Source organism: Podarcis gaigeae (assembly GCF_964106915.1).
Source record: "Podarcis gaigeae genome assembly, chromosome: 16".
NCBI classification, from domain to species: Eukaryota; Metazoa; Chordata; class Lepidosauria; order Squamata; family Lacertidae; genus Podarcis; species Podarcis gaigeae.
Window position 1 is genome coordinate 37,034,310 of NC_139693.1, and position 24,763 is coordinate 37,059,072.

General features: G+C 45.4%; 1 protein-coding gene and 1 long non-coding RNA gene across 3 annotated transcripts in view; one reads left to right on the top strand and one right to left on the bottom strand.

Moving 5' to 3' along the window:
* TMEM132B (transmembrane protein 132B) overlaps positions 1-24,763 on the bottom strand; it is a 374,994-nt gene that overhangs the window by 79,415 nt on the left and 270,816 nt on the right. The gene's annotated exons all lie outside the window — the stretch shown is intronic.
* LOC310834313 lies at positions 14,587-16,028 on the top strand. The gene is made up of 2 exons (XR_014559178.1): positions 14,587-14,719; positions 15,830-16,028. It is a non-coding gene; the product is annotated as an uncharacterized lncRNA (long non-coding RNA).

The following is a 24,763-nucleotide window of genomic DNA, read 5'->3' on the forward strand; positions in this document are numbered from 1 at the left end:
GCATATGTTTGCCAAGCGCATAAGTTGAAAGCATGCAAGTTAAGTGCACGTAAGTTTCGAGTTACTTGTGTAAGTTTTTATTATTATTCCTAGCCTTTCCTCATAGGATTTGGTCTTCAAGTTGTTTACACTCCAAAATTAAAGTGTTTTTCAATGAAAAAATTGAAGTGTGCCAGGAGCATATTTTATAGCAGGGATTCTGTAACCCCCACAGGATCATGAACTGTCACTTATTGCTCTTTTCAATTCTTATATATTGTACCTTATTGCATTCAGATTGTAATATGGCAAAATGCAATACATTACAAATAAAAGGAGTGATTGAAACTACAGTTAAAAATCAATGTGAATATATAATGTAATGGATGTGGCATCTCTTGTCTTCAATGACAAATTCATGGACAGGGCATGGACCATCGGTGGTCTGTAGACCACAGTTTGGGAGCTGTCACTTTAGGGGACTTGCAAAATCATATATAAAATAAGACTGGACCTGAAAAATGGCAGAACGGGTAAAAGTGGGGAAACAACACAAAACAGCAAGACTCCTCTTTGCTTGCCCAAAGTAGCAATTTTGTTCAGCTACAAGGCAGAGGGCACACTGCCTGCCGGAGAAACAATGGACTGAGGGGAGGTAATTTGCTTCCAAAAATCTATTTTTAGCATCAATTTTATCTGCTAGCAATTTACCCTCACAGCTTTTCTCTCTCGGCACCTGTTTACTTCTATTTTAGAGGCCATTTTTATTGTGCCCAAATCTTTGAGATGAAAAATTCAATCCCAAAATTTTTACCTGTGCTAGGTCCCCCCGCAAAAAAAAAACGTGTTATGTTGACTGGTGTGATGCTGCAGCAAAAAACGCTAATGCTATTCTAGGCTGCTTCCACAAAAGTATAGTGTCCCAATCAAGGGACGTAATAGCACCACTCTATTCTGCCTTGGTCAGACCACACCTGGAATACTGAGTCCAGGTCTGGGCACCACCATTGAAGAAGAATATTGACAAGCTGGGACGTGTGCAGAGGGGGGCAATTAAGCAGAGGTTGGATGGTCCTATGTCATGTAGGATTTAGCTGAGATTCCTGCATCACAAGGAGTTGAACTAATGACCCATGAAGTCCCTTCCAAGCCTACAATTTTATGATTCTACGATTCTCCTCTCTCTCCCAATATAACACCTAATCGCACAGTAATTTCTAACATGTCAATGTACCTGGGTTTCCCCACCTGCTTTGAGCAGCAGTCAATGAAATCTCTCCACACAGTGACATCACATCGCAAGTTTCCTGGTTTGAGGTGTTACCGGAAGAGAGAGGAGCCAAAGGAGAACGAGGGCTGTGGCCCAGCAGCAGAGCATCTGCTTTGCATTCACAAGGACCCAGGTTTGAACCCCGGCAGCATCTTCAAGCAGGGTTGGGAGAGACTCCCTGCATTGAAGCCTGGAAAGCCACTGCTGCCAGTCAGTGTAGACAACACTGAGCTACAGGACATTTTTTCTAGAAAAAGAGGTGCTAGAACTTGTTGAGGGAAGCAGCCAACTAATGCACCACTTGCCATGCCAGCCACAGCCTCCGTCACAAAACAAAGATTGTCGTGCCGCACGCAGCCTCTGGCGCACAGAGTTCAGGCTGGGGGGAAAGCCCTGCTCAGCTAGATGGACAGTGGTCTGACTCAGAGTAAGGCAACTTCCTAGATATGTTGCTATGGCTGTTCTTTCTGTGGCTCCTGCAATGCAAAGATTCCTCACTTTCTTTATGAGAAAAAGCTGATCCACACATTGCACTTAATACAGCTACATGCTGTCTCCAGGCATGTAAATGTGGAAAGGTGTACATTTCTTCATTTGTACAGCTCAGCTTCCATGTACACAAGTAAAGATACTAGACAGTTGTTGAACATTACATGTGAATAACTGTACGAGCGTAAAGTTCAATTATTTCATATACATAGGCACATAGACTGTACACCTGTTGATGGTCTGTTTATGACATTTATATCCCAGCTTTCCTCCAAGGAGCTTGAGGTAGTATGAGGCTCTTCTCCTCTCCACTTTATCCTCGTAACAACCCTGTGAGGTAAGGATAGGTTAGACTGGGAGAGAGAGACTGGTTCCAGGTCACCCAGTGAGCTCCATGGCTGAGTGGGATTTGAACCCTGGCCGCTCCAGGTCCTAGTTTGATACTCCAGCCACTGCAATACATTGGCACATGTGAACACCCCAAATTCACAGCATTCCTGTGCAGCACTGTGAGCAACCTTAGTTGATTCAATTAAGATCTACTCTGAATCAATTGGTTTAAATTAATGGGCCTAGCTTAGTCAAGATCATGTATTTCAATGGAAGGGGATTCAGACCAGACCCACTGAAACGTATGAACAGGACTAAGTTAGGTCCACTAATTTCAAGTAGAGCTTAGTTGAATGCTACTCACAGCACAAAGTCAATAAATATATCACTCTTTTCCCCCCATAGGAAGATCAATATGGAGGAGAGAGAGTGGCTGAGAAGTCAGTGGGATGGTTGGGAAGACTGCACAGGCCAAATATGGTCCAAGGGCTGTCGTGTGGTTCCAGTGACATCTAATCCTATCTCCAGAGAAGCTCATGTATGGGAACTGGACATGACAGTGGAGGGTATTCCTTCCAGATTTCACAGAGTCATAGAATTGTAGAGTTGGAACAGAACCCAATGGTCATCTAGTCCAACCCCCTGCAATGCAGGAATCTCAACTAAAGCATCCCTAACAGATGGTCATTCAACCTCTGCTTTAAAATCTCCAAGGAAGGAGAGTCCACCACCTCTCGTGGGAGCCTGTTCCACTGCCAAACAGCTCTTGCTGTCGGAAAGTTCTTCTTGATGTTGAATCAGAATCTCCTTTCTTGCAACTTGAAGCCACTGGTTGAGGCCCTACCCTCCAGAGCAGCTTGCCCCATCTTCCATGACACAGCCCTTTAGATATTTGAAGATGGCGATCATATTTCCTCTCAGCCTCCTCTTTTCCAAGCTTGTTGTTGTTGTTTAGTTATTTAGTCGTGTCCGACTCTTCATGACCCCCTGGACCAGAGCGCGCCAGGCACTCCTGTCCTCCACTGCCTCCCGCAGTTTGGTCAAACTCATGCTGGTAGCTTCAAGAACACTGTCCAACCATCTCGTCCTCTGTCATCCCCTTCTCCTTGTGCCCTCCATCTTTCCCAACATCAGGGTCTTTTCCAGGGAGTCTTCTCTTCTCATGAGGTGGCTAAAGCATTGGAGCCTCAGCTTCACGATCTGTTCTTCCAGTGAGCACTCAGGGCTGATTTCCTTCAGAATGGATAGTTTTGCTCTTCTTGCAGTCCATGGGACTCTCAAGAGTCTCCTCCAGCACCATAATTCAAAAGCATCAATTCTTCGCGATCAGCCTTCTTTATGGTCCAGCTCTCACTTCCATACATCACTACTTTTCCAAGCTAAACATACCCAACTCCCTCAACTGTTCCTCATAAGGGTGGGTTTCCAGACCCTTAATCATCTTGGTCATTCTTCTCTGCACTCATTCGAGCTTGTCAATATATTTCTTAAATTGTGGCGCCCAGAACTCCACAAGTATTCTAGGTGCAGGCTGACCAAGGCAGAATAGAGTGGTACTATTACTTCCCTTGAGATCCCAATTATTTGTCATTTGGAGCAATTACATAATTTCTGTCATACGCTTGGTTAATTGCATCACCATTTTGTAGATGTGCCAAAGCAGATGACAGGGTCAATGTTTACCCCCAAAAAGAGAGGAAAACTCAAAAGGTGATAAATGAATAAGTAATCAGGGACATTAACCTTGGGCAGCTGTTTCAACATTCTGGATCGGAGATTGTCTGCTGGGCCAATATGTTGAAACAGCTGCTGTTATATTTTAAGATAATTTTATTCGGTGACTTAGAAGGTGACTGTTGTAGGAATTTAGCTGAAAACATTTCAAGTGTAAAACTGAGACCTTAACCTATTTCTTATCCCAAACGACACAGCAATACAGATGGGATATATTTGTGGACACACACCCCACACCGGCCCCAATTACACTTTAATAATGCATTCTGAAGTTCAAATCTCACTGAAAGTTTGTTTCCATGGTGGTAGTCAACTAAGTTTAACTCAGAGTAGATCTATTCACAGAATCGAAGAATTGTAGAGTTTGAAGGTATACCAAGGGTGATTTAGTACAACCGCCTGAGATGCAGGAATCACAGCTGAAGAATCCCTGACAGACAGCCATCCCATCTCTATTTAGAAACATCAGCACATTCCAATACAGTCTGCTCCAGTGTCAAACAGCTCTTAAGAGTAAAAAAAAGTTCTTCCTAATGTTTAGTTGGAATCTTCTTTCTTGTGATCTGAATCCATTGGTTCGGGTTTTACCCTCTAGCCTAACATAGTTAATTATAATGGGTCTACTTTGAGTAAAACTTAACAGAACATCACTCCTTGTGCTTATTATGTTTTTATACATGTTGAAAGCCACTCAGAATGGTTGGGGCAACCCCAGCCAATGGGGGAGATATTGAGGAAGAGGAAGGAGGAGAAGTAGAAAGGAAAAGTCAGGGAACTTTTATTTACCTTCATTAATGAACCTACCTATCATTAAGAGGCCAGACAAGCATTTATATATATTATTTATTTATTAAATTTCTATACCAGCTTTTCTTCCAAGGAGCTGAAGGTGGGGCGCATGCTTCTCCTTCTCCCCATTTCATCCTCACAACAAGACTGTAAGGTAGGTAAGCCTGAGAAGCAGTGACTGGTCCAAGGTCACCCAGTGAGCTTCATGGCTGAGCGGAGATTCGAACCCTGCTCTCCCAGGTTATAGTCTGACACTCTAACCACTGTACTATGCTGGCCCGCTTGGTGTCCTCCAGATGTTGTTGGACTACAACTCCTATCATTCACTGGCTGGCTGCCCTGAACCAGCCCCTACCTGCCCAACTTCTCACCTAGAGCCAGTCAGGGGGTGCCTCCGCCTGTGATTGGGTCCCTTCATGGGCAACTTTCTCAGGACTTGGTAACAATGCTGGGAAGAGCCAGAGGCCAAGGTGGGCAGATCAAGAGGTACAACTCTTACTATGATTCCATATGATGCATTCCATCCACAGAAGCCTGAAGTTTCTACGCACGCATCTCTCCAGCCAGGTAAGCAAGAGACTTTATCAGGGTTCAATGACACATTCCAGCAAGACAAAGGGCAACCAATGGGCTGAAAGGGGTGTGGCCTGGGAGACAAAGCAGCCTGGCAAGAATCCCAAAGCCCAGGTCACATTCGGCCCCCAGGCCTGAGATTCCCCACTCATGCTGCCAACGACAACACATCCTGAAGGGCAACCCCAAAATCAACAGAAGCAGAAGTCAGAGTGAGCAACAACATCTTACCACCCCACATTTGAGGCTGCCTTGCCAGCTTCCTGCACCTGCCATCTGCTCATTCTTTTGATGTGAAAATATTCCACTTTCCAGAGAGGCAATTTGGAGGCATTTGACTTGCTGCTGCTAACCCCCTCCCCATTTGCTGTGCCACCCTTCAACAGGTATTCCAATGACAAATTTATTACAGCCCATTATTCCGTGCTTTGCACACAACCCGGTCCTGCTGCCGAAATTTATTACAGCATTTATGGTATTAATTATACAAGTTTCAGCACCACCTGTCAGAGGGCATTCTGCATCTCCTAAAAAATAATAATAACAAAAAAACACAAGAAGCATGCCTTTTGTTTACGTGCAGCCATGGTGAAAAGTGGCACGCATCGCAATTATTTATCTACCAGCACACAACCCATCAAGTTTGACAAGTGGCAGGAAGGAGGGTGGAATTTTGCCAAGCATGCTTCTTTCCCAAATGCGTTGCCTCGGTTTGCAAACCTGCTCCTGCTCCTTGTTCTCCTAAACTAAGGGTGAGGGACTTATTTCAGTCCGAGGGCCACATTTAATTCCAGGCAACCTTCCAAGGGCCACATGCCTGTGGTGGGTGAGGCCAGAGGGAAAGGTGAGCAGAGAAACAAATGCAAGTTTTATCATGGTACAGAAGGATGGTTTCCACCAATAATAACACATGCCTCTCTATCCAAGAGTTAAAATCATAGAATCATAGAGCTGGCAAGGGAACCCAAGGGTCATCTAATCTACCCCCCAACAATGCAGGAATCTCAACTACATCATCAGATGGCCATCAAACCTCTGCTTAGAAATCTCCAAGAAAAGAGAGCCCACCACCTCTTGTGGGAGTGTGTTAAACTGTCAAATGGCTCTTACTGTCAGAAAGATCATCTTGATGTTTAGTCAGAATCTCATTTCTTGTAACTTGAAAGCCAAGGTGGTTCTGCTTCCCTTTGGAACACATCAGCGAGGCCAAGATGGAGGTCCTGTCATCTGGGCAGCCAAGGAACTCCATACACACTGCCCAGGCTTATGGTCTGGAGAGATCCTTTTGGTGCTGCTAACACAGCAAAAACAACGTGAGAGGGATCATGGGAGAAATTTGATTCGGTTCGCATTTAAAGCCAAGCCTCCCTAATTTGCACATTCTGAAACAATACAAAAGCAGCCATCCTTGGAAATTGGCACTTCTACGAATTTTGCATTGCAGTTCTCCAGCCATATAAGCCAAGTAACATGTACACAAATACATATACAAAAGTACTTTATGCATGAAGGGAAATTGTATTGTATTAGGGAAGTTTGCTTTGAAGAATGTTTTTGTTCATTGGGGGAAATTGCATGCAAAAATTTGTATACTAGGATAAATCACACTATTTTTATTTTTTTTATTTTTAAACTACTTTCCATAAGGTAAAGTAAAGGGTAAAGGGACCCCTGACCATTAGGTCCAGTCATGGCCAACTCTGGGGTTGCGGCGCTCATCTCGCTTTATTGGCTGAGGGAGCCGGCATACAGCTTCCGGGTCATGTGGCCAGCATGACTAAGCCGCTTCTGGTGAACCAGAGCAGCGCACGGAAACGCCGTCTACCTTCCTGCCGGAGCGGTACCTATTTATCCACTTGCACTTTGATGTGCTTTTGAACTGCTAGGTTGGCAGTAGCTGGGACTGAGCAACGGGAGCTCACCCCGTCACGGGGATTCGAACCACCAACCTTCTGATTGGCAAGTCCTAGGCTCTGTGGTTTAACCCACAGGGCCACCCGCGTCCCTTCTATAAGGTATCCCAAAGCAATTAATAATACAGATGTTGATGAATTTTCATGAGGACTTGAAAAAAAGAAAGAAACTGCCAAGTGCTCACGGTGGCCTATGTCATTCTCTATACACACTCAGGTTATCCCCACAACAACCCTGTGAGGCTGAGACACAATGAGTATCCCGAGGTTTCCTAGTGAACTGCACAACTGAGTGTAGAACATGAGTCTTAGTATGAGTCTAGCAATCTTAACAACGACGTGGTACCGGCTTAAAAGAAAGACATAAAATGTTAATTTAACAAATGAATTCAATAACTAAATCATCAGTATGGAACTGCCCTTCCTTGCTTACCCCACAGATAGGTTGCCCCAATGTGAGTCAAGGGCATCTGACTTGCTTCAGTCCTCCAAGCCCAGTTCTGGGCTGAGAGACTGGGCAATTCATGCACATGCAAGTCTGCACCTGAGCAGCTTTTATGCAGAAGTGCTTCCACTTGCTATCTCTCTTCCAAACCTGGGGTTGACAATTAACTCACACTAATGAGGCTTACACACTGCAGCTCCTGGAAGAATGGCAAAAAGGGCAAGATTGTCATTAAAAAAAAAAAAGAACACTCTCGTCTCCGTTACATTCCTGACAGATTTAATTAACAAAAATGTTGCGATAGCTGAAATTTCTTCCCTGTTTTACAAATAATGCCCTCTTGATGAGGGCTTCAGTTCGAATTACTGCCCTCTCAAGCAGCACCACACAACCAGAATGCTAAGCTGATTGGCAATAAAACTACAGTAAGTGGCCCAAAGGGAAGGAAGAGAAATATTATAAACACAATGGAAGCCAATTGTTGGGTAATCATTAAGAAGGACAAGTTTATGCGTCATTCCATGAGTTTTCTCCTTTGGGTGGGCCTTGGCGTTCAGGGATTTGGCTATAACTCTCATTTTTAAAGAAGAAGATATTCAGAATGCAAGTAGGGGGGTGGCATGCAAAGATGCTCTGCCACAACACACCCCAAAATCTAGCAAATGAGGGAAAAGGCTTCTTCCCCAGTTGCCCAGACCTGAAATGTATGCAAGCAATGGCATTTGCAGATATTTTCCAGATTGTTTATGAAAGCCTGAAACTTGAATGTATTTATTTATTTATTACATTTATTGTTAGGTTTTCAAGGGGTTGCTTGAGAGCAAGCAGGCAAATACCTCCCTGCTCACCTGTGAAGCCTCGCTTTTGATGCAAAATAAACTTTATCTGTCCAGAGCGCCACTCTCTCGTGGCTGGCTCATTCACTGGCAGAATCCGTAAGTGGGCGGGGCTTAAACTTTCCCCAGCAAAGTAATTTCTTGACGCCCAGTCTGCGCTTCCCCTCTCTGTGCGAAACCTTACTGCGCAAGGAGGGCGTGGGTAACAGTGGACCTCTCCCCTCCCTGCTTTGCCCAGGCAAGGTGTCCTGGCAATGCCTCGCCTCCTCCAATCCCTGCAGCTCCTCTCCACTGGAGGTGTGGTTACTCTCCCCCACCGAGGAGCTGCTTTCCATGATCTTTGGGGGCTCTCTGTAATCCATCCGGCTTTTTCTCTCTCCCTCCTGAACTGATGTCAGTTCCCTGACATTTATATATCACCTTTTTCTCCAAGTATATCAAGGTGGTGTACATGGTTCTCCCTGTCCTCATTTAAATCCCCACAACAACCCTGCGAAGTGGGTTAGGCAGAGAGACAGTGACTTGTCCAAGATCACTCTGTGTGCTTCATGGGCAAGCAGGGATCTGAAGTCGAGTCTCCCAGGTCCTAATCTGACACACTCTAACCACCTCACCACACTGAGTTATTTTGGTGCAGTGTGAAACTGTGGCAAACCATCCATTCCCCAATTTTGTGTCGCTTTTATTTCCCCTGATCCTGTTCACTGGGTTTGTTTCCCTTGGGAAATGATGCATTGATGCAATTCCTGGCTTCTTTCTCTGGTCTCAGTTACATGCACAGGTGATTCCAGACAATCAGGAATCACCAATTGAACTTTATGGCATCATGCTGCTGTGCAGCCAATTAGGAAATGAGTGATGATATTAGGGACTGATCTATCTGCATGGGTAGGCAAACTAAGGCCCGGGGGCCGGATCTGGCCCAATCGCCTTTGAAATCCAGCCCACGGACGGTCCGGGAATTAGCGTGTTTTTACATGAGTAGAATGTGTCCTTTTTATTTAAAATGCATCTCTGGGTTATTTGTGGGGCATAGGAATTCATTCAGGTTTTTTTCAAAGTATAGTCTAGCCCACCACAAGGTCTGAGGGACAGTGGACCGGCCCCCTGCTGAAAAACTTTGCTGACCCCCAATCTAGAGAGACAGATATGCAGTTTTACTTTGCAAGTCAGAACTCACTACAACAAATCACCCAGAGATTCACGAGTAGATGTGAATCTACCCCCCACACACACACACACATTACACAGCACCAGGTATTCTAATGGTACTGTAATAAGTAATAAGTAACAACAGTAACATGTCTTTGCCGTTTCATTTGTGATGGCTTGTTCCCCCATTTGTGTTGCCGCTTAATCTTGCCATCATGGAGACTGACCTGCACATGTGCAGTGGAGGATGAACCACTAGGGCCAAGGGGACACTGCCCCACCAACCTCAGCCCCCTCACCACCAACAACATGCCTTCATACAATCAATTTCCTCCTCCTTAGCCTCAGGGTCGCCCTTAGCAAGGAGGAGGATGGAAACGAAACAAGAATTGGTTGACTCTGCCTATCGTTGGCTCAACCTCTGCCTGCTGTTAAATCTCCCTGACCTTTGACCCACCGGTTCCAGAGGGCACCAGTCACTACTGCAATACTCAGATGCACACCTAAAGAATACTTGGCTTGAGAGTAGTACTTGTGAAATGCATCTAGTGAGCTTAGTAGACCACAAGTTAAGCATGAGTCAACAGTATGATGCAGCAGCAGAAAAAAGGGCTAACACAGAAGTATAGTGTCCAGATCAAGAGAAGCAATAGTACTACTCTATTCTACACCTGGAGTCCTGTGTCCAGTTCTGGGCACCACAATTTTAAAAAGATGTTGACAAGCTGGAATGTATGCAGAGGAGGGCAACCAAGATGATCAAGGGTCTGGAAACTAAGCCTTACAAGGAGCTGGGTACGTTTAGCTAGCCTGGAAAAGAGGAGATATTATTGTTGTTGTTGTTGTTTAGTCGTTTAGTTGTGTCCGACTCTTCGTGACCCCATGGACCAGAGGACGCCAGGCACCTCTGTCCTCCACTGCCTCCCACAGTTTGGTCAAACTCATGCTGGTAACCTTGAAAACACTATCCATCCTTCCCAACATCAGGGTCTTCTCCAGGGAGTCTTCTCTTCTCATGAGGTGGCCAAAGTACTGGAGCCTCAGCTTCACAATCTGTCCTTCCAGTGAGCACTCAGGGCTGATTTCCTTCAGAATGGAGAGGTTTGATCTTCTTGCAGTCCATGGGACTCTCAAGAGTCTCCTCCAGCACCATAATTCAAAAGCATCAATTCTTCGGCGATCAGCTTTCTTTATGGTCCAGCTCTCACATCCATACATCACTACTGGGAAAACCATAGCTTTAACTATATGAACCTTTGTTGGCAATGTGATGTCTCTACTTCTCAAGATGCTGTCTAGGCCTGTCATTGCCCTTCTCCCAAGAAGCAGGCATCTTTTAATTTCGTGGCTTCAGGCACTCTGTCCACCAAATCTAAATCCTTAAACCTGTTCCTCACTTCCACTGTGTATTCATAAGGGATTTGACTTAGATTGTATCTTACCGGCCCAGTGGTTTTTCCTACTTTCTTCAGTTTAACCTTGAATTTTGCTATAAGAAGCTGATGATCTGAGCCACAGTCAGCTCCAGGTCTTGTTTTTGCTGACTGTATAGAGCTTCTCCATCTTTGGCTGCAGAGAATATAATCAATTTGATTTCGATGCTCCCCATCTGGTGATGTCCATGTGTAGAGTCGTCTCTTGTGTTCTTGGAAAAGCGTGTTTGTGATGACCAGCTTGTTCTCTTGACAGAACTCTATTAGCCTTTGCCCTGCTTCGTTTTGATCTCCAAGGCCAAACTTGCCAGTTGTTCCTTTTATCTCTTGCCTCCCTACTTTAGCATTCCAATCCCCTATAATGAGAAGAACATCCTTCTTTGGTGTCACTTCTATAAGGTGTAGCCATCTTCAAATATATTAAGGGCTGTCACATGGAAGAGGGGACAAGCTTGTTTTCTCCTGCTCTGGAGGGTAAGACTTGAGGCAATGGCTTCAAATTACAAGAAAGGTAATTCCAACTAAACATTCGAAAAAACTTTCTGACAGTAAGAGCTGTTTGGCAGTGGAACAGACTCCCATGAAAGGTGGTGGACTCTCCTTCCTTGGAGGTTTTAAAGCAGAGGTTAAATGGTCACGTCATTGATGCTTTAGCTGAGATTCCTTCGTTGCAGGGGGTTGGACTAGATGACCCTTGGGACCCCTTCCAACTCTAAGATTCTATTCTTCTATGATCAAGATGATCAAGGGTCTGGAAACCGAGCCTTATGAGGAATGGCTGAGGGAGCTAGGTATGTTTACCCTGAAAAAGAGGAGACTGGGAGATACAACAATAGGGCAGGAACCTTTCTACATATGTGGTGGGAATGCAAAGAGATAGTGGGATTCTGGGAAAATATCTATAATGAACCAAAAAAGATGTTTAGATTTTCATTTGGGGGAAAAACAGAATCCTTTTTCCTAGGTATCATGTCAAAGGAAATAAAAAGAATGGTCAGACCAATATTTATGTATGCAACTACGGTAGCAAGGTTATTGATTGCCAAAAATTGGAAAAGCAGCAGCGTCCCAACTAAAACAGACTGGTTATCTAAAATGATAGAATACTTCCATATTGCCAAACTAACAGGGAGGATAAGAGGAGATATGGTACAAAAAGTGAATAAGGAGTGGGCTATCTTTAAGGAATACATCAAAAATTATGTGGAAAAAGTAGAATTTCTGACAGATATTGAGTGAATCCAGAAAATGATTAGAGTGAAAGGAGAGTAAAATTAAGATAGAAGAAGAGATTAAAGAAATAATGAAATGTGTTTAAGCTAGTTGGAAAAATAAAGTAGTGTAACAAGAACGGCTGGAAGTCAAGTCGCTTGGTGGGTGTCCGTGTGGGGTAGGTGCGTAGGTATGTTGATATGTATAGTATAGGTAGGTATTATAGAGAGTAATGTAGGTATGTTTTATGTTATGAAAATAAGGTAGTGTGTTGTGTACGTGTACTGTGCAAATGTATATGTATGTGTTTTATATGTTAATAGAAAATATTAAAAAATAAAAAGAATAGAAAAAGAGGAGACTGGGTGGAAATATGACAACTCTCTGAAGGGCTGTCACATGGAAAAGAAAACAAGCTTGTTCTTTTGCTGCTCCAGAAGGTAGGACCTGAACCAATGCATTGAAATGACAAGAAAGCAGATTCTGACTAAACATTAGGAAGAACTTTCTGATGGTAAGGTCTGTTTGAGAGTGGAATGGACTACCTTGGAAGCTGGTGGATTGTCCATTGTTAGAGGCTTCTAAATAGAGGTTGGGTGGTCATCTGCAATTGATTCCTTAGCCGTGATTCCTGCATCGCAGTAGATTGGACTAGATGACTCTTGGGTTAACTCTTCCAACTGCATAGTGATACATGTGTGAACCCAACTTTCAGGTGCATTTCTGTCCAAGGCACTCCTTCCGCTGCCTTGTAAACAAGTCACCTGAGCTCCCTGCTCCCATCAAGAGCCAAAAAAGGAAAGCTGTACATTTGGAATGAGGAGTGTGACAGCAGAGTGCCAACTTTGCGGAGACAAAGATGCCACGGGGCCCCATCGCTCCAGCATCCCATTGCCCTCCCTGCTAATTTCTCTCTAAAGACATGGGAAGCATGGATGGAAGGGCGTCATTAGCCTGCTTGGCAATGAATAACAGCTTTTTACTTGGGAGATCTTCTCGCTGTGAAATTAGTGTCACAAATAAGTGGTTGCTCTGCGGCAGAGATGGAAACGTCTGCATTTCTGATCTTCATACACAACATGCCCCCCCCCCCCACATCCCAGCACTTTGGCTAGGAAATTTACACAGATAGCACAGCCAGATGTCATGGGCTCACAAAGGCACTGTGAAATACAACCTGCCCAGCAGTACAGCTATTATAAATGCCAATTTTATTGCACTTTATGGAAACATTGGCTTCCCTCCTTCCATTTTTCTGTGTTCAGTTTGCACATGGCTCCAAAGCCGTGCATTTTTATCCTGATACACTATAACAAGGAGGGTCCAGACACCAAATATGGCCAGACCTCTCTATATGGCCCCCAGGACTGCCCTTGGGCAAAACCGGCTACTCAGACACATCCCCTCTCCCCAGTCCGAAATACTTACCAGCCCTATTCTGCACCCTCTTTGTGTGTGTTATGCTTGACTGGGATGTTTCCTTGAATGCTAATAATCCCTCTTGCTGGCCTGGGTGTAGGGTGGAGAGGGGTGTGTGAGACTTTGTAACTGTCCTGGCTCCCACCCTAAAACACTCACACAAGGGCTCTCTATTGCAAGTTAGAAACAGACCTTTATTCAGGCTCAGTACAGGCTCAGCAGCACAAACCATGCTCAGGAGTCATGACTCAGGAGTTCAGGAGCAGAGAAAGGAGTTCAGAGCTGGACAAAAGCAACTAAGATGTCCCAAGAAGTTTCCATACCCCACCCACCAAGCTTTTAATGGTGAGGTGTGGCATTCCCACTCGTAAGACTCTCTCGCCTTGTGGAAATTTTGGGACTTTAAACAAGCACTCCTTGGGGGAGCGGTCTGTTCCCATCTTAAAAGGTGGCACCTGGTTCTAGACAACAAGGCTGCACCCTGCTGTTTAGGCTCCTGTTCAGTCACTGCTGCCTCTGGTTCTCCCTCCAAACTCTCCAAAGATTTTACTGAGGGTATTCACTTGTCAGGAAAGGAGGGTGGGGTGGGGAGAGAACTACATCCCTGCTCCTTCTCCCTAAGAGATGGAAGTCAGGGTGGAAAGCAAAGGTTCCTCCCACTCCGCCAACTCTGGTTCCCACCATTCAGGTGGGGAAAATGCATTGTTTCACTCACTTTTGCATCTGGTACTACCCACAGCCAGGGACCCTGAAATATACTTGAGTGTTTATTTCATGCTCTTTATTTCAGCTCATGGTAAACAGTGAGTACTTTCCCCCCTCCAAACCTCTGGCTATATATACATTATTTACACAATGGATCCCGTGTGATTGGCTGATTCAACTGCCCTCCTGGAGCCTGATTGGACTGTTCCTGCAGGCCAATCAGCTTGCTGATTCACTTCCTTCTGGAGCCTGATTGGGCTGCTCCTGCACTTCCTCCTGGAGCTGCTGATTCACCTCCTCCTGGAGCCGGATTGGGTGGCTCCTGCAGACCAATCAGGTTGCTGTCTTCTAGAATCCTACCTGCCTATTGTTCTAGGATCCAAGCTCAGTATATAACAGACCCTCTTTCAGCTGTCATCCACAGAAGACATTCCACTAGGGTGGGTGTGAGAGAGGGGGGGGAGATGGGGTAGAAGGGCCTCTCCATCAGCACAGAGGAAAGACCTTTGCCTCCTCTCCAAATTTTCCATCCCTAACTTTCACTACAAGTTTCTCTGTAACTAAGAATCAGGGCCCAAGCTTGCATTTCCCTCCTTCCTCCCAAACCCTTTTCCTTTTGTATTGTGTCTTTTAAATTGTGAGCCTGAGGACAGAGACTGTCTTCTCCCTAATATCTGTAATCCTGTTTGGGAGGGGTTTGCTTCCAATTGAAAAGTGGAATAAAAATGCTTAACCACCACCACAACAGCTACTACTACTTCATGGCAAAGGTGGCATTCAAACTGGGTAATTCCTGATTCACAGCCTGGTCCTGTTGAGATGGTGTTGAGAGAATATTGGCTTGGAACTCCAGCAAGCATGTTGCCAGCCCAATTGTTTGCTGACAGTAGAAAACACACCCACACCCCCTTTCACACATTACAAAACTCCTGGGGGGGGCAGGGGCACTGAGCGAGATGACAGGATGAGTGACCCAAGCCGGCTCAAAAATGGCATAGAAAATCCATCCTTTGTTGATCAGGCAACACAGTACAGTTCTGCCAAAACAAGCCCTGATGGATGCGCGCTGGCTGATTTCTCAAGCACTTTATAAATATTAATGGCAATGATAGAGCCTCTCAAAATTTGTCATGTCACATCGCTCTTAGAAAAACCCTCCGAGTGCGACTTCGATCAGGTGGTGGTTGTTTTTCCCACCAAACAACTGCAAACTCTACTTTGTAAGGTTATCCTCGCCCAAGATTCTCCCCCCCCCCACCCTTGCCACCCCAAAAGAAAAGAAATGCAAGGTATGGGGTGGACATATGCTAGCTTTTCATAAATATAAAGGTGCTGTAATAGAACCACTGGGGCTGGCTCTACCATGAGCTTTGCTGAGCCATTGGCTCGGGTGGCAGATCAGGAAGGGCAGCAGACAGAGACCTGAGAGCAGAGGAGGCTGGTCACTAGGGCAAGGTGGGTACCCGGACCTGGTTGGCTGGTTGGAGGATAGATTGGGGCCGTAGAAACTAACCCATATTACAAAGGTGACATTCACATTTGTTTTTCAGGTGCCCACCAAATGTATGTGGCCCTCCAAAGGTAATGTGGCCCTCAAGCTGGAAAAGGTGCCCTACCCCTGATTTAACAGAATGTCAGTACTGCCAATCAACAAAAGGTGCCATACTACAGTGGCTTGCAAATATAAACTTCTTCTTCTAGTGCTGCAGAATTTGCCAAGACAAATGCACATGGGTTGAGAAATATGAACTTCAACTGCTCATAATGGTTGCTTCAAATAGAAGGTGAACATTATAAACTCTGCTTTAAATGCCTAGGAAACTGACAAGTTGCTTCTTTCTGGAAAGGGGAGGTTGCACAGAGCAGGGATGGAGATTCTGTTGTCCTCCAGATGTTGCTGGACTGCAGCTTGAATCATCCCTGACCCTATGCCATGCGGGCTGAAACTGATGATAGCTGGAGTCCGATACGATCTGGAGGGCCACAGGTTCCCAGCTTCTGCATCTATCCGTCTGATGGGAGTGGTGTCTACCCCCCAGCTGTCAATCATCTGACATCACAATGGAATCAGGTGAAAGGTGCTTTGAAGTCCCAAAGTCAGGACTGCAAAGCACCTTGAAAGGCATCACTAAAATGAAGGGTTTTCCTTCACTTTAGCAGACAATCTCAGTGCGCGCATACACTAATCCTGAATCAGGAATGGGTTTCCATCAAAAGCCCTGCTCAGACAGTGGGGTAGGGTGACTTTGCCTTAGCAGGAAATATCAATGCAACCCACACCCTAAATCCTGAACTGAGGGAAATGGTTTCATGGGCCAACTTGGATCCCCTTGGCAGGGCAGGTTTGGCCCACAGCCCAGAGGTTCCCCACCCCTGATGCAGCTCTATAGTTCAAAACATCTTTGGCATCTCTTGCAGGAGTAGGCTTCAGGATTCTTGAACTGTGGGCACGGAACAAGGCTCACATTCCTATAGGGGGTTGCCCCTGCTTCTAAAACTGAGGCTTGCATTCTGATTCAATACGCCTCGAGTTGGCAGTACCTGAAAGTGCTTTGTCCAATCCTGTCCAAATATGCTTAAAGTGACGCACTCAGCAATTTTCCCCTCTCAAGCTTGAGTTAAAGGACTCAGTGCTTTTTAAAGGCCATTTTTCCTGGGTGTTCCTTGTCAGCATTTCAGCCATCAGGCAACTGGGGACACCATTATTCAATCCCCCATTTAAAAGAAACCTTATTGGAATACACACACACAGACACACACACCTGTGGTTCTAAGTGATTCACAACATTAGTCCACTGTTAATCAATGGAAAGGTTGTACTCTTAGGGTGAAAACATGTTTTTTAAAGGCAGAGATTAAATGTGGCCACATATACAAAAAGAAAGAAAAAAGACACATGGAGACACATCAATCTCAGAGGCTGACTAGGTTGGTGAGATACTGATGGATAGTGTTTGAGAAACACTTTCAAGATGATGACAGACTGAAAATTACAGTCCTATTGTCATACAAGGAAGAATTGTGGAGAGGAAGGTATGGAATCCCACCATGCGCTGCAATTTAAGAATAAAGTACTTTCAATTCTCCTGATAAAGCAAAGGTGGGAAATCTGTGGCTCTTCAAATGCTGCTAGACTCCAACTCCCACCATCCCTGATCGCTGATCCTGCCATCTGGGCTGCTGGGAGTTGGTGTCCAACATCACCTGGAGGGCCACAGGTTCTACACTCCAAGAAAGCAGGTGATCCGCTGGACCATGGGCTGGATTGGTTCCCCTAGGGGATTTTTCTCATAAGATAAAGGCGGGAAACTGGTGGCCATCCAGATGTTTGCTGGATTCCAACTGCCATCACCCCTGACAATTGCCTCTGTTGGCTGGGGCTGATGGGATTTGGAGTCCAGCATTACATTGAGGACCACAGCTTCCACTTCCCTGAGAAAGGGGATGGTCAGCTGGAACATAAACCAATGGGAATTAGAGTCCAGCAACACCAATCTCTCCCCACCGCCACCACATTCCCCCCATCTCGCCACGGAGTGCCCTTACCTGCTGCCCAACACCACACACACACGTCTGTGTGCATGCACATGCACATGCACATACACAAACACACACCCCCACACACAAACATGCTCTTCCCAAAGTGATGCCAGAGGAACAGGAGAGTGTAGCATCTTTTGGTCCCACAAAGTACATCGGCAGCTGTGGCAGAGGCAGCAGAGGTCACAATGGAGGTAGAGGAAATGGAAGCAGAGACAGATGGAGGTGAAATGGGACACCCGTGATTGGCATCAGAAGCCTGGGTGGCTTCTGTAAATCTTTGACGAAGTCCCACTTGAAGCAGGGCAGTTGTGTGATGTGGTGTATGTTGTCATCTGTCTGTCTTGGATGACAATGGAGGAGTGCACCTTGGCAGGTGAAGTCAAACTGTTGGAAGGTTACAGTACCTGCTGTGACTGTAGAGACCAATATGGGAGAGACATGTTTTGTTGCAGTCAGGGGCAGATGAAGGTGTCTGGCTGTGGTGCTGCAGGTGGCAAAGAAGGTGGTGGCCTCTCCTTCATTTGAATTTTTTAAGCAGAAACCAGATGGCCAACCTATTAGGGATGCCATAGCAGCAGATTCCCTATATTGGCTATGGATTGGACCAGATGCCCTTTGAGGTCCCATCCAAACCTATGGTTCTAGTTCGGAGACATTTCCACCAAGTTCAGCTAGGCTTCCCAATGCCCACCATGGCCACCTTACCCCTTAAGTTAAAAAAAAAGGATTTCCCGCCTTTAACATTCTGCACTTGAAAACGATCCATGTGTGCCGGAAACTCTGACAACTCGCTAATCTGTCCTGAACACATCTTGTTTGGCAATTATATGGTAATGAACCCTTTCTCCTCAGTTCTTTCCATTCCTGAATGATTCATGCTCCGCCTTTTGGTTCTAAAAGGGCCGTTTTGAAGCTTTCCCCCAAATTCCACAATAATGTATCTGTTAAGCCAGAAAAGAACTTGTGGAGATTTGCAGCTTTTTGAGTTCACCTAACAATCCCCACCCCCACCCCAACACAGCAGTTCCCTTTGTGAGTTGTTTGGGACTGATTTAACAACTTCAAAACAAAAAAGAAGTACACAGACAGTACCTACTAGCATAGGAGGCAGATTATCATTGTAGTCAATGGGATAATTGCTAGGCCACAAAATTAGGATTCCCATTGGAATTGATCACACACAAGGCCACACACTAAAGAATATACAGGAAGCACTTCAAGCATGAAATGATGGGTGATTGTCTGCATTCCGTGGCTGGCAGCTAACATGCTGTTGTTAACACTTTGGAAGCTAACTGTATTGTTATGGTTGTTCCGCTGAGTTCCTTGTTACGACTCAAAGTTACAAATGGCCTTGAACCAGTGGATAGTGTTATGCCAAGAACTCCTCCAACATTTATTTATCCTCTTAGCATTCTCCATTAATTACTGGGGGGTGGGGTGGGGGAATTGTGTTCTAGAATTATCAAAAGGGAGAGAGAATTTTTGAGAAATTTCCCAGGATCAGGTGCAGGGTTTTGTTGTGGTGTTTTTGCTTCTTTTCAAGCTGGCAAAGTTTCTTCCTTTTCATTCCACAAAATGTCACTGGTGGACTGCACTCTGCACACCTCCCTTGGTCTGCACTTTCTGAAAAACCTCCTGTCAGCCTCTCCTGGGCTTAAATTCAAGCGCAGAATTAACTAATTTATAGGAGCAGCAAAATAAGCAGGGCCTAGAATCTCTCTGACCCCTTCATAGATCACCGCCTTATTGTGGCGAAGGGGCTTGAATAAGGAGCTATGAGCTATGCCGTGCAGGGCCACCCAGGACGGACAGGTCACAGTCGAGAATTTAGACTAAATGTGATCTACCTGGAGAAATAGGACTAAGACGACTAAACAACAAACAAAATCTCTCCGAAGCAAGGTCAAGAAGCAAATACAAGGGTGTTCACTAACCAGCTAGGAAGGCAGGGATTCAAAAATCAGGGAACTGGTGCAAAAGAATAAGTCTGCACTCTGTGCCTGGAAAAAAATGCTTTGAAACCTGAGACCCACCTAGAGGACTGTTATGTACTGAGCTGAATCCTAGAACAATAGGATCCAGAATGCAGCAGTCTGGTTGGTCCGCAGGAGCCACCCAATCCAGCTCCAGGTGGAAGTGAATCAGTGACCTGATTGGCCTGCAGGAGCAGCCAGTCAGGCTCCTGGATGAAGTGAATCAGCAACCTGATTGGCCTGCAGGAGTAGCCAATCAGGCTTCCAGAGGAGGTGAATCCACAACCTGATTGGCCTATAGGAGCAGCCTGGAATTAGCTAATCACGCGGGCCCCATTATGTAAATAATGTATATATAGCTAGACTTTTGGGGGAAAGTTTCATTCATTGCTACTATGAGCTGAATAAAGAGCATGAAATTCACACTCGACTCCGAGTATATTTGAAGGACACAGCTGCAGGTCATCTGGGTTGCCTCAGGGTTTGTAAGGAGCAGCTTACTATGAGTATGCCTTAACACCTGAAGAGTCCTTGTTCCTCAGGCAGATGCTGGGAGCCAACTGACCCCACCCCTTTATGTGGCTGTGCCCGCTAGGACTCGATGACCACTCAGATTCAACTTCTGAGGTCCCATCTACACTATATATTTAAACAGTAATAGTTACCACGAAGGAACCCTGGGATCTGCCGTTCCTTAATTTCAATGGGTTTACTGTATTCTACATTAGACCACATCCACACCATACATTTAAAGCACTTAGATACCACTTTAAACAGCCATGGCTTCCCCCAGAGGATGCTTGGAGTTGTAGTTTGCTTAGGGTGCTGAGAGTTGTTGGGAGGCCCCTATAGCCCTCACTGAGCTACAATTCCCAAACTGGTGTAAAAATCAATCCCTCTTCACAAGGAACTCTGGGAATTGTAGCTCTGTGAGGGGACTAGGGAGGTATCACTGTTTAAATATGAAGCTGCTTTAAATTGGGGCCTGATTCCATGATTGCCATAGCTCCTAAAGGCCCAAGATCCCACTGCTCTTCCTTACGGTCCCTTGATGTGGGCTGATCCTCTATCGTGTTTACCTTGGGGCAGGGGTGCAAACTTGAATAAAATATTGGGAGGGACTCAGTTAAGCCCCCACCCCGCTTAATCGATTACATGACATGGTGCTTGCACACCACTTGATTGGCAATGCCCATCAACTTTGGGGGGCCCCAACCCCTTCAAATATTTTATTGGGGGGGATGAAGCCCCCTCAGCCCCTAGAAGCTGGCTCCTATGCCTTGGGGAGCTCCAGATGGTTTTCTGAAGAGGATTCCTCCAGCGGGGGCATGGCACCGGGTATGCAACTTGCTTTCCTGAAAGCTGTTGGTTTTCTTGAAAGCCCTTCTGAAGCTGTGTCTGACTGTTACGAGCACGTTGGTTGTGCTCATTTAAACAGCAAGGGCCATTGGGTGCCAACTGTTTAGGGGACAATTTCCTGGCACAACATCCCAAGCGCCAGATGAAAATGTCAGTTGCCACACGCCCAGGGAACTTTTTTTTTCCTTGGCAGCAAAATGTCTCTCATAATTGATTCTTTTCAACATCTGGTGTGCAGATCAACATGGGCGGCTAACAGTCCAAGAATGGAAGGGCGATTCATTTTCATTGCGACTTAATAAAATAAGCAAGTGAGGCGGGGGACGCAGGGTGTCAGAAACACTTTAAAAAATAGTTATTCCTCCACTCATCTTAACGGGAAAGGGAGCAGTTGGGTGCAGTATGGATTATTACTTAGCCAAAGGACTTGTCTTTCAGCATCACAGGGAAGATAATTAAATGTGTAGATAATAAGCCCAATTTCCAGTCCTAGGAACTCATAAAGGATGCCAGGTTCTCTCTCCCCCATTGATATCCGTGCTCAGAATGTGTCGCCCTACTGCTCGTTTTGTGAATAGAAACCCAGCGGAACAAATGTCTCATTGCATGGGTCAGTGGGCCTGCAGGACACTAACGCAGCACTCTTCATAAGGCACTGTTGCACATGCTTTCCCTTTTAACAATCTTGGCACAAACTTCTTTCTGCAGTGCATTCTGGGAAAATAAAGACCCATGCATCTTGGTGGCTGTCCAACGAGATGTATTTTCCACAATGTGCTCCTTCTGGGGTAGTTTGTCCTTCTTTGGTCCTCACCCTGCACTCAGCTCTCAACTGCTGCTCCTAGAAGTTGTCAGCATGTGACAGTGGCCACACCATGGGAATGGCTTCGGCTGGACAATTAAACCAGGAGAGGGTAGCCGATGGGTCTCAAACCCTCAGTGAGTTAGGGGACTTCCCTTGCATGTGAAGACAGGCTTCAATGGGTTGAGCGGAAGAGACCAAGAGTGGGCCCAATGGTGAAAAAGGCGGTTTCTGTATGTGCTGCAGAGAAAGCGAGGGGCAGGTGGAGCTCGTTCACCTGGAAGGTAGTCCATCTACGAGAAGGAAAACTCTGATCCTTATCCTTCACTGCTTTATGAGATACCTTTGGGAGAAGAAAAGGCTCCGGAGTAAACAATACACTAATCTGGAGTGGAGTCCCAAGGCAGCTGGATAGCGTGAATTGCAAGAGTCACTTTGAATTTTGCTTGAGGCAAAAGCAGATCAGTAGACAATTGGCAGTAGACCAGGTTACCAGTCCTTCTTGTTTAACAATAGGGACAACAAAAGCTTTTCCTTCCCACCTCCTCCACCTGGCCTCCAAATTCCAGGCTCAATTCAAGGTATTACTACAAGCATTTGTTGTTGTTGTTTAGTCGTTTAGTCGTGTCCAACTCTTCGTGACTCCATGGACCACAGCATGCCAGGCACTTCTGTCTTCCACTGCCTCCCACAGTTTGGTCAAACTCATGCTGGTAGCTTTGAAGACACTATCCAATCATATCATCCTCTGTCGTACCCCTTCAAGGTATTACTACAAGCATTTGTTGTTGTTGTTTAGTCGTTTAGTCGTGTCCAACTCTTCGTGACTCCATGGACCACAGCATGCCAGGCACTTCTGTCTTCCACTGCCTCCCGCAGTTTGGTCAAACTTATGCTGGTAGCTTTGAAGACACTATCCAATCATATCATCCTCTGTCGTCCCCTTCTCCTTGTGCCCTCCATCTTTCCCAACATCAGGGTTTTTGCCAGGGAGTCTTCTCTTCTCATGAGGTGGCCAAAGCATTGGAGCCTCAGCTTCACGATCTGTCCTTCCAGTGAGCACTGAGGGTTGATTTCCTTCAGAATAGATCAGTTTGATCTTCTTGCAGTCCATGGGACTCTCAAGAGTCTCCTCCAACACCATAATTCAAAAGCATCAATTCTTCGGCGATCAGCCTTCTTTATGGTCCAGCTTTCACTTCCATACATCACTACTGGGAAAACCATGGCTTTTACTATACGGACCTTTGTTGGCAAGGTGATGTCTCTACTTTTTAAGATGCTGTCTAGGTTTATAAGCATATAAAGCCCTAAACAGCTTGGGGTCTCCCAAGTAACTAAATGAGTGCCTTTCCCAGCATCCACCATCTCAAACTCTGATCAGCTGGTGAGGCCTTCTTGGTGGTGTCACTGCTGGAAGCTCCCTGGTTTGCATTGATCCATGACAAGGTTTTTTCAGTGGCAGTTCCCCATTTGTGGAATATCTCCGCTGGTGAGGTGTGTCTGCCTCCATCATTATGAACTTTCAGGAGGAATTTGGAAACATTCCTGTTTGCCCAGGCATTTGATAGTTGAAAGACACCGTTTCTAGCAACCCTGAGATCAATGAATGAGAGAATGTTTTAAACTGTTTTTAGAAGGGTTTGTTTAAAGGAAAAAAAAGGTTTTATTATGGATATATTCGCTGCCCTGAGCTCCTTTGGGAGAAAGAGTGGAATCTAAAAATTGAAAGAGGAGGAGGATGGAAAAGAAGAGGGAGGGAGAGTGGGATGGGGAGATTAGTTACCTACAGTAACTGTGCATTTATATATGAAGGCTATTCCAGAGCATGGTTCACAGGATGCAACAGGTAAATAGTTCCACCCTCCAAAACATCTGGTTCTACCACCACTCAGGCACTATTTTGCATCTGTTATAATCATCTCCTTTTCTGATTTCCCTTTAGAGGCTATACAGAAGAAGGGCTGAGTTTGCAGCTTATGTGTTGAAGACCAGAGGCTAAACGTTGCTTGCAGAGGATTAGCGGCCTAAGATGTATGTCTTTCAAATGTTGCGATGGAAAGATCCCACGGGCTTATAGGCGAGTTTGGTTTCTCAATGCTAGTTGGGGGTGGATTTGGTGAAGCAAAGGAGAACCCTCTTGTAATGGGGGGAAGAGGACAGCAATCTCACCAAGGACAGATGGACAGTCTGAATATTTAAAAGCGATTTAAGGTTCGCCTTGGCCTGAGTGATGGGTGGATATCAGGGTTCCAAGAAATAAACAAAAATAGACCCAAGAAGTCTGTTCACAACTGCTCTACATCACACATGTTTAGCAACACAACTGTGTCATATTCACACTTTACATTTCTAGGTGTCCACATTCTTCTGAAAAGACTCCAGTTTGCAGTCCAGGCTTCCTCTTTAAGTTTATGTTATGTAAGACGCAGCGTCCCCCCAGCAATAGCAGCAACAGAATAGCACCGGCTGAAACAATATTACCCATCTTCAGCATGAGAATGAAACCCTCGGCGACCCAGATTGTATCCAAGCAACCAGGAACTTTGCCAGTATGATGAACAAGACTTGCTACACATTTCCCCCTTATTCTTTTTGGGAGGACTGTTTTCATAAGAAGGCTAACGCACAGGGGAAACCATTATTGAAAAGAAGAATATTTATCTTTCTGCTGCTGTTGTCTAGAGTTGGAACGGACAAGTTTTGGAAGAAACACAACCAGAATCCTTCTCCTCATTTGACCCTTAACCTTTTACTTCTCAACTTACCCATATTGAGCCTTTATATATAGTATAGAAAATTTA